This window comes from Dasypus novemcinctus, chromosome 19, assembly GCF_030445035.2.
Source record: "Dasypus novemcinctus isolate mDasNov1 chromosome 19, mDasNov1.1.hap2, whole genome shotgun sequence".
Classification (NCBI taxonomy): domain Eukaryota; kingdom Metazoa; phylum Chordata; class Mammalia; order Cingulata; family Dasypodidae; genus Dasypus; species Dasypus novemcinctus.
Window position 1 is genome coordinate 77,595,210 of NC_080691.1, and position 13,592 is coordinate 77,608,801.

Genomic DNA, 13,592 nt, shown 5'->3' on the forward strand with positions numbered 1-13,592 from the left:
CAAAGACAAAGAGAGAATTCTGAGAACAGCAAGAGAAAAACAATGCATAATATATAAGGAATACCCAAAATGATTAAGTGCTGATTTCTCACCAGAAACTATGAAGGCAAGTAAACAGTGGTGTGATATATTTAAGATACTACAAGAGAAAAACTTCCAGCCAAGAATCTTATATCCAGCAAGACTGTCTTTCAAAAAATGGGGATAAGTTTAGAATAGTCAAAGATAAACAGAGACAGAGAGTTTCTAAGCAAGAGACCAGATTTTCAGGCAAACTAAAGGGGGTAAAAAAAGCCTAAAAAGAAAAGACAAGAGAGAGAGACCTGGAAGTGAGTCCAGAAATGAAGATTATATCAATATAAGTAACTAAAACTGTCAAAAGACTGGTAAAAATAAAATATGACAGATTAAACTCAAATAGTTAGGAATAAACTTAACAAACAATGTAAAGCACTTGTATTCAGAAAACTGCAACTCAATGTTGTAATAAACCATAAAAGGCCTAAATAACTGGATGTATATTCCATGCTTATGGGTGGAATACTAAATATCCATAATATGTCAATTCTACTCAAACTGGTATACAGATTCAATGCAATCCCAATAAAAAGTCCACTAGCATTTTTTAAAATTGAAAACATGATTATCAAATTTATTTGGAAAGGTAAGGGGTCCTGAATAGCCAGAAACAACATAAAAACGAAATGTGAACCCTCATCTCCATACTTTAAATCATAATACCTAGCTTTAGTGGTAAAAACAGCATGGTGCTGGCATAAAGACAGACACATAGACCATAGAACCTAATTTATGGTTCAGAAACAGATCTTCACATGTATGATCAAGTGATTTTTTACTAACCTGTCAAACTCACACAACTTGGTCAGAACAGTCCATTCAACAAATGGTGCTGAAAGAATTGGCTATCCATAGCCAAAAGAAGGAAAGAAGACCCCTATCTCACACCTTATCCAAAAATTAACTCAAAATGGATAAAAAAATCTAAAAATAAAAGCTAGAACCACACAACTTCTAGAAGAAGTAGGAAAATATCTTCAAGACATGATGGTGGTAAGTGGTGGATTCTTAAAGGAGATAAGAGGAGAAGGGAGTGGACTTCTGATGTTTAATGTATGTAGAAGTTTTAATTAGCTTTACTGTAAAAGTGTGGAAATTTAAAGAGTGGATGTTAACACATAGTGAGTAACAGCTTGTCTATAAATAGGTATGTGGCTGAAAATGGTTGTCTAGGTATGCAAATACCAATTGACAGAAACCTAGAGAATAATCTAGTAACTGAGTAGCACAGTAAATCAAGGGGTGATGAGAATTGTGGTTGAAGGTACAGATGCAATTGTGTCCTTTGTGAGCTAGAGCAAATGTACATCACTACTTCAGGGTGTTGGAACTGTGGAGAAGCAAAGGGGGAAAAAGCTGAAGTGATCTATGGACTGTGGTTAGCAGTAATAATATAATATTCTTGCATCTATGTGAAAGATGTACTGTGCTGATAATGAGGCAGTGTGGAAAATGTCAGCCAAATGTACACTATGGTCATGGTAACAATCAGATGATATTATTTTATCTGTAGCAAATGTTCAACCACAGTCTGGTGTGTTGATGGAAAGGTGTTGTTTGGGAATTTTGCACATGTGCATGATTGTTTTATAAGTTCACAATTTCTGTCATAAAAATATATTTAAAAAATAATATGGTGGGTTGGGGAAACACACACCAAATATAAGATAAAAACTATGATTATTAGTAGTATTTTGACAATATTCTCTCATAATTTGTAACAAATGTCTCATGAAAATACAAGGTGGTGATGGAGGGTTGATAAATGGGACTCCTGTAGGATGTTATGCATGTTTGCTTGGTAGGTTCACACTTCTACTATACACTTAATTGCTTATGTCTGTTCATATATAAATGATATAAAGATAATAATAATAGGTTTGGTTGGGGAAAATACTTCAGCTAGTAGTAATATTTTGACAATGCTCTTTAATCATTAGTTAAAATGGTTTAACAACAATGCAAGTTATTGTTGGTAGGGTGAGTTACGAGAGTACTGTATGATATTATTTATCATTTTTGTAAGTTCATAACAATAATTATACACTTACTGTTTATTTATGTTTATGTATGAGTGATATACTTCAATAAATTAATTTTTTCAAAAAGAAAAAAGAACTAAAATTGAAGACCTAACTGCACACTTGGAAGAATTAGTAAAAAACCAACAAACTGATCCCAAGGGAAGAAGAAAGAAATAACAAAGTTCAGAGCAGAACAAAATGAAATAGAAAATAAGGAAGCACTAGAAAAAATAACAAAACAAAGAGCTTTTTCTTTACGAAGGTCAAAATTGACTAACCCTTAGCAAGACTAACAAGGAAAAAAGAGACAAGATGCAAATACAGGCGGCAGACTTGGTCCAGTGGTTAGGGTGTCCGTCTACCACATGGGAGGTTTGCGGTTCAAACCCCGGGCCTCCTTGACCCATGTGCAGCTGGCCCACACGCAGCACTGATGTGTGCAAGGAGTGCCCTGCAGCGCAGGGGAGCCCCACGCGCAAGGAGTGCACCCTGTAAGGAGAGCCGCCCAGCGCGAAAGAAAGTGCAGCCTGCCCAGGAATGGTGCCACACACACGGAAAGCTGACACAACAAGATGATGCAACAAAAGGAAACACAGATTCCAATGCCGCTGACAACAACAGAAGCAGACAAAGAAGAAGACACAGCAAATAAACACAGAGAACAGTCAACCAAGGTGGGGGTGAGGAGGGGAGAGAAATAAATCTTTAAAAAAAAGACGCAAATACACAAAATAAGAAATGAAGAAGAGGATATGAATACTGACCCCACAGAAATAAAGACTATATTAGAAGATACTTTGATAAACTATATGCCAACAAGAAGGACAATGTAGAAGAAATGGAAAAATTACTAAAAACACATAAGCAGCCTACATTGATGTAAGAAGAAATTGATGATCTCAACAAAGCAAGCACAAGTAAAGAGATAGAATCAGTCATTAAAATCCTCCCAACTAAGAAGAGCCCAGGAAAAATGGCTTCACAGGTGAATTATACCAAACATTCTCAAAATAACTAACACAATCTTATTTAAACTCTTCCAAAAAATTGAAATAGAAGGAACATTGCCTAACTCATTCTATGATGTCAACATTACCCTAATACCAAAGGCAAACAAAGACACCACAAGAAATGAAACTTAAAAAACCAATCTCTCTAATGAACCTAGATGCTAAAATCCTCAACAAAATGTTTGCAAATCATATTTAAAAGCACATCAAATGAATTATACACCACGACCAAGTGGGTTTCATCCCTGATATGCAAGGATAGTTCAACATAAGAAAATCAACCAACATAATATACCACATAAACAGATCAAAGAAAAATATCACATGATCATATCCATAGATTCAGAAAAAGCATTTGACAAAATACAGCACCCTTTCCTGATAAAACCACTGCAAAAGATAGGAATAGAAGGAAAATTTCTGAACATGATAAAGGGTATATATGAAAAACCTACAGCTAACTTCATTTACAGTGGTGAAATTGAAAATCTTTCCCTCCATGATCAGTAACAAGACAAGGATGCCCACTATCAACCCTTCTATTTAATATTTTGTTAGAAGTACTTCTTCAAGCACTGAGTCAAGTACCAGATATAAAAGGCATCCAATTTGAAGAAGAAGAAGTCAAAATTTCATTATTTGCAGATGACATGATCCTATACATAGAAAACCCTGAGAAATGTACAACAAAGCTTCTAGAGCTTGTAAGTAAGTTCAGCAAAGTCACAGGTTATAAGACCAATGCGCAAAAATCAGTAGCCTTTCTATACACCAGTAATGAGCAATCTGAGGAAGAAATCAAGGGGAAAAAACATCATTTACATTAGTAAATAAAAAATCAAATACCTAGGAATAAATTTAACTAAAGAAGCAAAAGTCTTAAACACAGAAAACTGCACAACACTGTTGAAGGAAATTAAAGAAGACTCAAATAAATGGAAGAATATTCTCTTTTCATGGATAGGAAGACTAAGTGTCATTAAAATGTCTATCCTACCCAAGGTGATGTTCAGATTTAATGCAATCTTAATAAAAATCAAAAGAGCATCTTTTAATGTACTGGAAAAACTATGGAATTTATTTTGAAGGGAAAGAGGTCCCAAATTGGCCCAATGGATAGGGCGTCTGCCTACCACATGGGAGGTCCGCGGTTCAAAGCCTGGGCCTCCTTGACCCACGTGGAGCTGGCCCATGTGCAGGGCTGATGTGCAAAAGGAGTGCCGTGCCACACAGGGATGTCCCTCGCTTAGGGGAGTCCCACACACAAGGAGTGTGCCCCATAAGAGAGCCACCCAGCGTGAAAGAAAGTGCACCCTGCCCAAGAATGGCACCATACACACGGAGAGCTGACACAGCAAGATGATGAAACAAAAAGAAACACAGATTTCCAGTGCCACTGATAAGGATAGAAGCAGTCACAGAAGAACACACAGCGGATGGACACAGAGAGCAGAAAACGGGGGTGGGGGGGTGAGGGGGTGGGAGGGGAAAGGGGAGAGAAATAAATAAAAATATATAAATCTTTTTTAAAAATAGCCAAAGACATATTGAATAAGAAATGAAATAAAAGGAATCACATTACCTGACTTTAAACCATACTACAAATCTATAGTGGTCAAATGGCATGCTATTGGCACAAGGATAGACATACTGACCAATGTAAATGAATTGAGAATTCTGGTATAGAGCCTCACACATACAGTCATCTGATATTTGACACAGTCAGCAAGCCAACTCAACTGGAAGAGAATGGCCTCATCAATAAATGGTGCTTGGAGAATTGGATATCCATATGCAAAAGAATGAGCGAGAAGTACTATCTCATACCTTATACAAAAATCAACTCAAGATGGCCAAAGACCTAAATATAAGAGCCAAGAACATAAAGACCTTGGAAGACAATGTAGTATGAATCTAGACGACCCTGTAATAGGGAACGGCTTCATGAAAATCTCATCCAAAGCACAAGCTATGAAAAAAAAATAGAAAAATCGGACTTTCTCGAAATTAAAGCCTTTTGCACCTCAAAGGAGTTTATCAAGAAAATGAAAAGACATCATACACAATGGAAATATTTGATAACCACATATCTGTTAGGAGACTAATATCCAGCATATATAAAGAAATCCTATATCTGGAAGATTAAAAAAAAGAACATTTGAAAAATGGGCAAGAGATTTGAATAGACACTTCTCCAAAGAAGAAATACAAATGGCTCGAAAACACATGAAAAGATCCTCAACAACACTAGCTATTAGGGAAATGCAAATCAAAACTACAATGAGATACTATCTTACACCCATTAGACTAGTGGCTTTTAAAAACAGTGGACTACAAATGTTGAAGAGGATATGGATATATGGGAACCCTCATCCACTGCTGGTGGGAATGTAGAAGGATCCAGTCATTGTGGAGGACAGTTTGGCAGTTGCTCAAAAAACTAGCTGTGGGTTTGCATTTGAAACAGCAGTTCCACTGCTGGGTATATATCCAGAAGAACTGAAACAAGGATACAAACCAATATATGCCCACCAATGTTCATAGCAGCATTATTCACTATTTCCAAAGTTGGAATCAACCCAAATGCCCATCAACAAATGAATGGATAAACAAAATGTGGTATATACATACAATGGAATACTCCTCAGCTATAAGAAGGAATAAATACAAACACATGTGATTATATGGATGACGCTTGAGGACCTTATGTTGAATGAAGCAAGTCAGAAATTACAGGACAAACACTAAATGACATCTCTGATATGAATTAAACAAATCAAGTTGTTTCAGAGAGCTAGAGACTGGAAGATAGGCTTACAGGAAATGGGAGGGGAGAGGAGGTTGTGAGCCAATGCCTACATGGGTGCAATATATGATTATGTGGATATAAGTAGTTGTGTGGGGAAGGGTTAAGATGGGGACATAGGGATACTATTGGATGGGAATTTGCTGGCTTGAAGGGAGCTATGTTTGGGAGGATGAGTCAGATGGTCCGTGGAACTGGGGAGAGGGTTGGTGGGAGGAGGTGGACACAGGAGACTGTCAGGCATGTGTGTGAAACCATAATGTTGAGAAAAATCTTTAGAAAATATATTATAGAAGGATTACTGGTTTAAGGGGTTTGATGGGTGGCATCTGTCAGAGGATGAACCTGGGGAAGGCTTCTAGGGAATGTGTGAGTGCTCATCTTGCATAGTGTCTTATATTGGTGGTTGTAGACCCTTAAAATGAGTGAGAAGTTTTTGTACCCCCATGCTGGGTAAGCCTGATGTTTTTCAACAAAGGGAAGGTTGTCTCTTTACAGCATGGGTGGCTCTGAATGGGGAAGGACAGACTAGTGTGCCAAGCCTTCAGCATTGTTGCAAGTATCTATGAATGTTGTCCTTCAAGCAGTGAAGATTTGTTGTCACTCTGGGTCCTGAGGGGAGGGAGAGTAAGGTATAGAATAGATGGAAGAGGCGGCAACTGGGAGGCAATGGAAGTGTTCAACAAGATAATGCAATGATGGATACAGGCCATGTTAAATTTCTCTAAAAATTTAAAGAAGTGTGTGGTTTAAAATATAAACCATAATGTAAACCATATGAAACCATGGTTAGTAGCTATGTTTCAATATGTTTACATTAGTTGTAGCAAATGTAACATTAATGTGAAAAAAAGGTCATTGCTGGGGAACAGGTAAAAGCTTTGATATTGTTTATATGGGAAACTCCTATATTCTATAATGTTACCTAAAACTATTTTGAAGACATAATAAAAATTTTTTTTTTAAAGATTTATTTATTTATTTAATTTCCCCCCCTCCCCTGGTTGTCTGTTCTTGGTGTCTATTTGCTGCGTCTTGTTTCTTTGTCCGCTTCTGTTGTCGTCAGCGGCACGGGAAGTGTGGGCAGCGCCATTACTGGGCAGGCTGCTCTTTCTTTTCACGCTGGGCGGCTCTCCTCACGGGCGCACTCCTTGCGCGTGGGGCTCCCCCACGCGGGGGACACCCTTGCGTGGCACGGCACTCCTTGCGCGCATCAGCGCTGAGCATGGCCAGCTCCACACGGGTCAAGGAGGCCCGGGGTTTGAACCGCGGACCTCCCATATGGTAGACGGACGCCCTAACCACTGGGCCAAAGTCCGTTCCCAATAAAAATTTTTTTAAAAAGGATGTAGACACTGAGGTCGAAATAGAAGAATTTGCCTTGCTGCTGAACATACAAGGCAATGTCTATTACAGTGATGACAGGCAAAACATCAAGAAAAAAGTTTTATGATATTTTTCATTTTTAATATCCCAATTTATTTTATACTTTATTTTAGATTTTCTAAATTATTATGTATTCTATTTCTAATCTTTAAACCTGTCAGTACTCTTTCATTTTCCTACTAATTGAATTTGGCAATATAATAGGTTTCATTTTTTAAGAAATTTTGGATCACAGAGGGGTTCAACTATAACAGAAAGGGAGCATTTGTGTGGGGATTCATTGATAGGGGATGCATGGGAGGGAGGGAGTTCTCAGAGCATGAATATTATGTATATAGGTATGTTTGGATATTTGTTGGGTTTTGTCATAGTGGATCGAGCTACACAAAACTGAGAGAGTGCTGAATTCCTATCCTGGGGAGCACTATCACCTCCCCAATTGAACAGCAACAATCTCCTAAATTCAAGGGAAAAGACCAGTGAAAAAGAATGGTCCAATGATGGTCCCTTGATGCTAATGACTATGCTTATGAGCCTATGTGCTTAAAATTTCAAGTAGGCCTAGAGCTGCAGGGTCCCTAATATTTACCTTCTGAGAGCCTCCATATTGCTCAAAAGTGGTCCCTCTCTTAGCCAAACTCAGCATGTAAATGTCTTGCCTTCACCCCAGCATGGGACATGACTTCTGGGGATGAACCTTCTAGCACTGAGCAATTACTACCGAGCACCAGCTGGTGATGCACCCAGAGAAAGACCTCAAATAGAAGGGGGAAATAGTTGAGACAAATGAGTTTATATGGCTAGATACTTTGAAATGAGTTGAGACATCATCAGAGGGCTTGCACTTATGCACATCTCAGCAGGATCCCAGAGACAGCCTAAGTAAATACAACCCCAGGTACTGGTGCTGCTGAGGTCTACAGAGACTCCCAGGTCCTACAGTCATGGCAAATGGCTCTGGAGTTCTGTGCCTTGCCAGTGAGTCCTACTTTGGAATTTATGCTCCTTAGTGCAATGGAATTAGATTCAGATGTGACCTCTCTACACATGCCTCTTCTGTCACCTTACTGAACTTGTGGCTCTAGCTGGGGTTGGTGTATGCTCAGACTGAATCTCTGGACTTTTAATGTGCAAGCTGGGCCCTGAGACTCAGCAGAGTTGCAGCACCTAATGTCTGGGTCATTGGAGTTACTCAGGTCAGCTAACAGTGAGGTGGAGATGATCAACCACCATACCAAGGAACTGAGAGAATCTACAATGGCAAGCAGGAGAATTCTATCTATCTACTATCTAGGATCTAAGTTCCCTCTTGATTTAGATTTGGAATTACCATCGCCATCCCATGTCCTCTAGGATGGAAGAATAAAATATTGACTAAAATCGATTACTGGTATTCTACTATAGAATTATTGTGACTCTAGCAATGGAAGAAATGTCAAGGAGACAGTGGCCATGGGAGTTGCAGAGGGCAAGGAGAGGGAAGAATTGTGATATGGGGTAATTTTCAGGACTTGGAGGTGTCCTGAATGACACTGCAGGGACAGATGTAGGACATTCTATATGCTACTATAACCCACTGAATGAGCTGGGGAAGACTGTAAAGTACAATGTAGACTATAATCCACGTGGTGTAGCAGGGCTCTGAAATGTATTCATCAAATGCAATGAATGTGCCACAGTGATTGTGGGCATGCCCCTGGGGCCGTTAGCTATATGGGGTTGTGAGTGACGGGTTGTGAGTGATGACGGGTTGTGAGTGACGAACGGGTTGTGAGTGACGACGGGGCCCCGGTAACACACAGCCAGGTTAAACACACAGTAACCACCCCGGAGACGCAGGCTCGTGGCGCAGGTCTGGTTTATTGGGGAAGGGGCACAGCTTATATAGGCAGGGGTGGGGGCTTGAGGTGACGTGTCAATTACAGATGGGCTAAGGGGATTGGGATAATATGAAGCAGCTACTTGATGGGATGAGGTAGTTTTGAAGTTGGCGCGCGGGCTTCTCTGGCCGGAAGCTGGCCAGGAAGAAAGAAGGTGTCTTTTGTGATAGCCATTGTGTATGCTTAGCGGCCATTCTGGCCGCATGTTGTTTGCCAGCAAGCTCACCAATAGTGATGAAAGGTTTTCAATGTGGGAGGAGTAGGGAGGGTGTGGATTGGGGTATATGGGACCTCATTTTTTTTTTATTTTATTGACTTTGTAATAATATTACATTAAAAATATATATATATGTGAGGTCCCATTCAACCCCACTCCCCCACCCCCCCCCCTCCCCCCCCAACAACACTCGTTCCCATCATCATGACACATCCATTGGATTTGGTAAGTACATCTTTGGGCACCTCTGCACCTCATAGACAATGGTCCACATCATGGCCCATACTCTCCTCCATTCCATCCAGTGGGCCCTGTGAGGATTTACAATGTCCGGTGATTACCTCTGAGGCACCATCCAGGGCAGCTCCATGTCTCAAAGACGCCTCCACCTCTCATCTCTTCCTGCCTTTCCCCATACCCATCGTCCACCATGTCCACTTTTCCCAATCCAATGCCACCTCTTCTATGTGGACATTGGATTGGTTGTGTCCATTGCACCTTTATGTCAAGAGGAGGCTCAGATTCCACATGGATGCTGGATGCAATCCTCCCATTTTCAGTTGTAATCACTCTAGGCTCCATGGTGTGGTGATTGTCCTTCTTCAACTCCATCTTAGCTGAGTGTGGTAAGTCCAATAAATCAGATTGTAGGTGCTGGAGTCTGTTGAGGCTCAGGACCTGGCTATCACATTGTCAGTCCAGAGATTCAAATCCCCTAAATATATCTTAAACCCCAACATTAACTGCACCTCCAGCACATTAGCATGAAAGTCTTATGAAGGGAGATCCCATCTGAGTCCAGATTCATCACACATAAACACCATTTCCAAAGAGGGGCCATCTGCCCTGGTAGTTAACCCCATCGGCCATGACCATAACTCTCATGGGTCTCTTTAGCCTTCAAAGGAACCAATATCTGGGGGTTGTATCTGCTTTATCTGTCTCTCTGACTCTGCTCAGTTGTGCATGAGGGCAATCCTTCTGCCAGCCTCCAGACTCTTTTTTAGAAACTTGTAGCCATATAAACTCATTTCTCCTTTCCATTTCCCCCTTACTTTAGGTCAAACAGCATTTTAAAGTCATGTTATTTTATGTAGACATGGATATTCTGCTGATCCGCATTGAACCTTCCATATAAGGTCCTTTTCCAGTTGCATCATCAGTTGGTAGTTGATAGTGGTCCCTCGTTGCCAGGGAGGCTCATCCCCGGGTGTCATGTCCCACGCTGGAGGGAAGGCATTGCATTTACATGCTGAGTTTGGCTTCGAGACTGGCCACATTTGAGTAACATGAAGGCTGACAGGAGGAAATTCCCAGGCACAATGTTGCTCTAGGCCTTGCTCATATTTTTTAAAGTAACATTTTGTGTGATCTATGTATCCTTTAAAAAAAGACTATAAATAAATTTTTAAAAAGTCAAACAATAAATAAATAAATAAATGTATAAAACCCTTAAAAATGTCTATAATAAAGCTTCTAGAGCTGATAAACCAGTTCATTAAGTGCAGGATAGAAGATCAGCACACAAAAAAATCAGCAACTATTTTGTAAACCAGTAATGAGTAATCAGAGGATGAAATCATGAAAAAAAAATCCCTTTACAATAGCAACTCAATGAGTCAAATATTTAGGAATACATTTAACTAAGGATGTAAACTTTTTTATTGGTATCTAGGCATCTGTTTTTCTTGATGGGCTTATTCAGAGGTTTAAAATATCTTCTATAGGGTTTTATTTTGCTTTGTATTTAGTTAATGTTCATTGTTGACACTTGATTCCACTTATTCTATATCCTTGAAAAAATTTTAAGACTATGGAAAAGGAAAGAGATAAGAAGAGAAAAAGATAATAGTAATAATTTAAAAAATAATAGAAGTGAAATCACATAAAAAGCCAGGCAAATAAATAAATAAGAGTAAAAAATCATTAAAAAAATACAATGGAATAGGAATTTAAAAGTGTAGGATAAAAATGACAAGAGAAAAAAATAGTATTTGATAAAAGACTGGAAAACTGAGAAAAGAGAGAGTGGAAAAAAGATCAAATAAAAGTGTGAAATTAATGAAAAGCAATGAAATAGGGAAAAATGAAAGAGAAAAACAAAGTATCTAAGGGAAAAATAAGGAAAAGGTAAAAAGGAAAAAGAAATGAAAAGAAAAGCAATAAAGTATGTAAGGGAAAAAATAAGGAAAAGGGAAAAAGGGAAAAGAAATGAAAAGATAAAAAAACAAAAAACCCTAGTTAAAACAGGCTTTCCTCTTAGCCCCTAGGAACTATCTCAGGTGGCTGGTGCTTCTCAGCCAATCACCCTGCAGCCTGCCCTCCACAGGTAAAGTGACTGATTATAGCAAATAGAATAAAGCATACAAAATTAAATTTGAAAAATGATAAAAAATGTAAAAAAAAATCACAGATTGAAAAACCTAAAACAAAAAAATCTCAGTCTGTAAATTCCCTGTCATAAGGAGTTGACTGGGCACCTGACTCGCTCTCTGAATCCCTTCTCTTAGGAGTCACTAGGAATCAAATCAGGGACCGAGTATATATGAAGCAACCATTCCTACACTGAACTACACCTATTCCATGGGTTAGGTAACCTTCTGAAAGCTTATCTGGATCTCCCTGCCCCCTTTCCCTCAGGTGAGTTGGGCTTCTAACAGTTTGATGGCTATCGCTCCTGGCCTCCTTTCCAGGGCTGTATTTTGCCTGTCTTTGCCTACCCTCTAGCTAACCCAGTTCTTCTCTCTCCCAGGTTGGTTGGGCATGACAACCTGCCTGCTCTGATGCCCCCTCCCCTCTTCCTGGGGCCTCATCACTGTTGGCTAGAGTATTTTTTGTGATTCAAAAATGGCTCAGCTGGCCAAATCCACTGAAGGGAAACCACTCTCTGCCCTCCACCAGACCTCTCTTCCTCCCAGAGCAAAGAACATTCTTCCCATTCAGTTTGCTGCAGTGAGCCAGGGGGCTTACTGAGACTATTCACCTTGAGGGTGGGTATATGTGGTGTTCCCAGCCACAGGGACTAGTAACTCATGGTTTTTATTTGGCGTCTTTGACTCTCATTCCTTGTCTCTCCTGGATGATGTTCAGCACTCTCCTGGTATGCACATCCCCAAAACAACTTCCTCACATAGTATTTTTTAAATTTTATTTTAAAGATACTTTATATTATTAAAATGTTACATACTTTCCCATATTAACGACATCCTTCATTAGTGTGGTACATTTGTTACATTTGATGAACACATATTGAAGCATTGCCACTAACTGTGGATTATGGTTTATATTATATTTTGCACTCTGTTCTGCACAATTTTGTATTTTATGACAAAATATATAATGGACTGTATCTGTCATCCTCGCATAACTTTTTAAAAAATATTTTATTATTTATTTCTACCCTCCCTCCCTCACCTTGTTGTTTTGCACTCACTGTCTGCTCATCTTCTTATTCTTTTTAGAAGACACTGGGAACTGAATGTGAGACCTCCCATGTGGGAAGGAATTACCCAGTTACTTGAGCTAACTCCACTACCTGCATATTGCATATCTCATTATGCTTCCTTGTTGTGACATCATCTTGTAGCATCATCATCTTGTTGCATCGTTAACTCACTGTGTTATTCTCTTACATCAGCTCACTATCTTGCTTGACTTCTTTAGGAGGCACCAGGAACTGAATCCAGGATCTCTCATTTGGTAGGCAGGTACCCAAGGGATTGAGCCACATCCGCTTCTCCTTGCGTAACTTTTTGCCCTTTCTCCATTGTTCTTTTTTTTTTTTACTTTTAAAAAGTTTATTAAAGTATATCATTCATACATAAACAATAAGTGATAATAATAGTTGTGAACTTACAAAATAAACATATATAACATCATACAGGACTCTCATAACTCACCCTACCACCAATAACTTGCCTTCTTGTTAAACCTTTTTAACTAATGATTAAAAAGCGTTGTCAAAATATTACTACTAAACAAAGTATTTTCCCCCAACAATTCTATTATTATTATCTTTATATCATTTATATATGAACATACATAAACAATTAATGTATAGTAAAAGTTGTGAATTTACAAGACAAACATTCATACCATCATACAGGGGTCCCATACATCAACCTTCCACCAACACCTTGCTTTGTATGAGACGTTTGTTACAAATTATAAAAGAATATTGTCAAAGTGTTA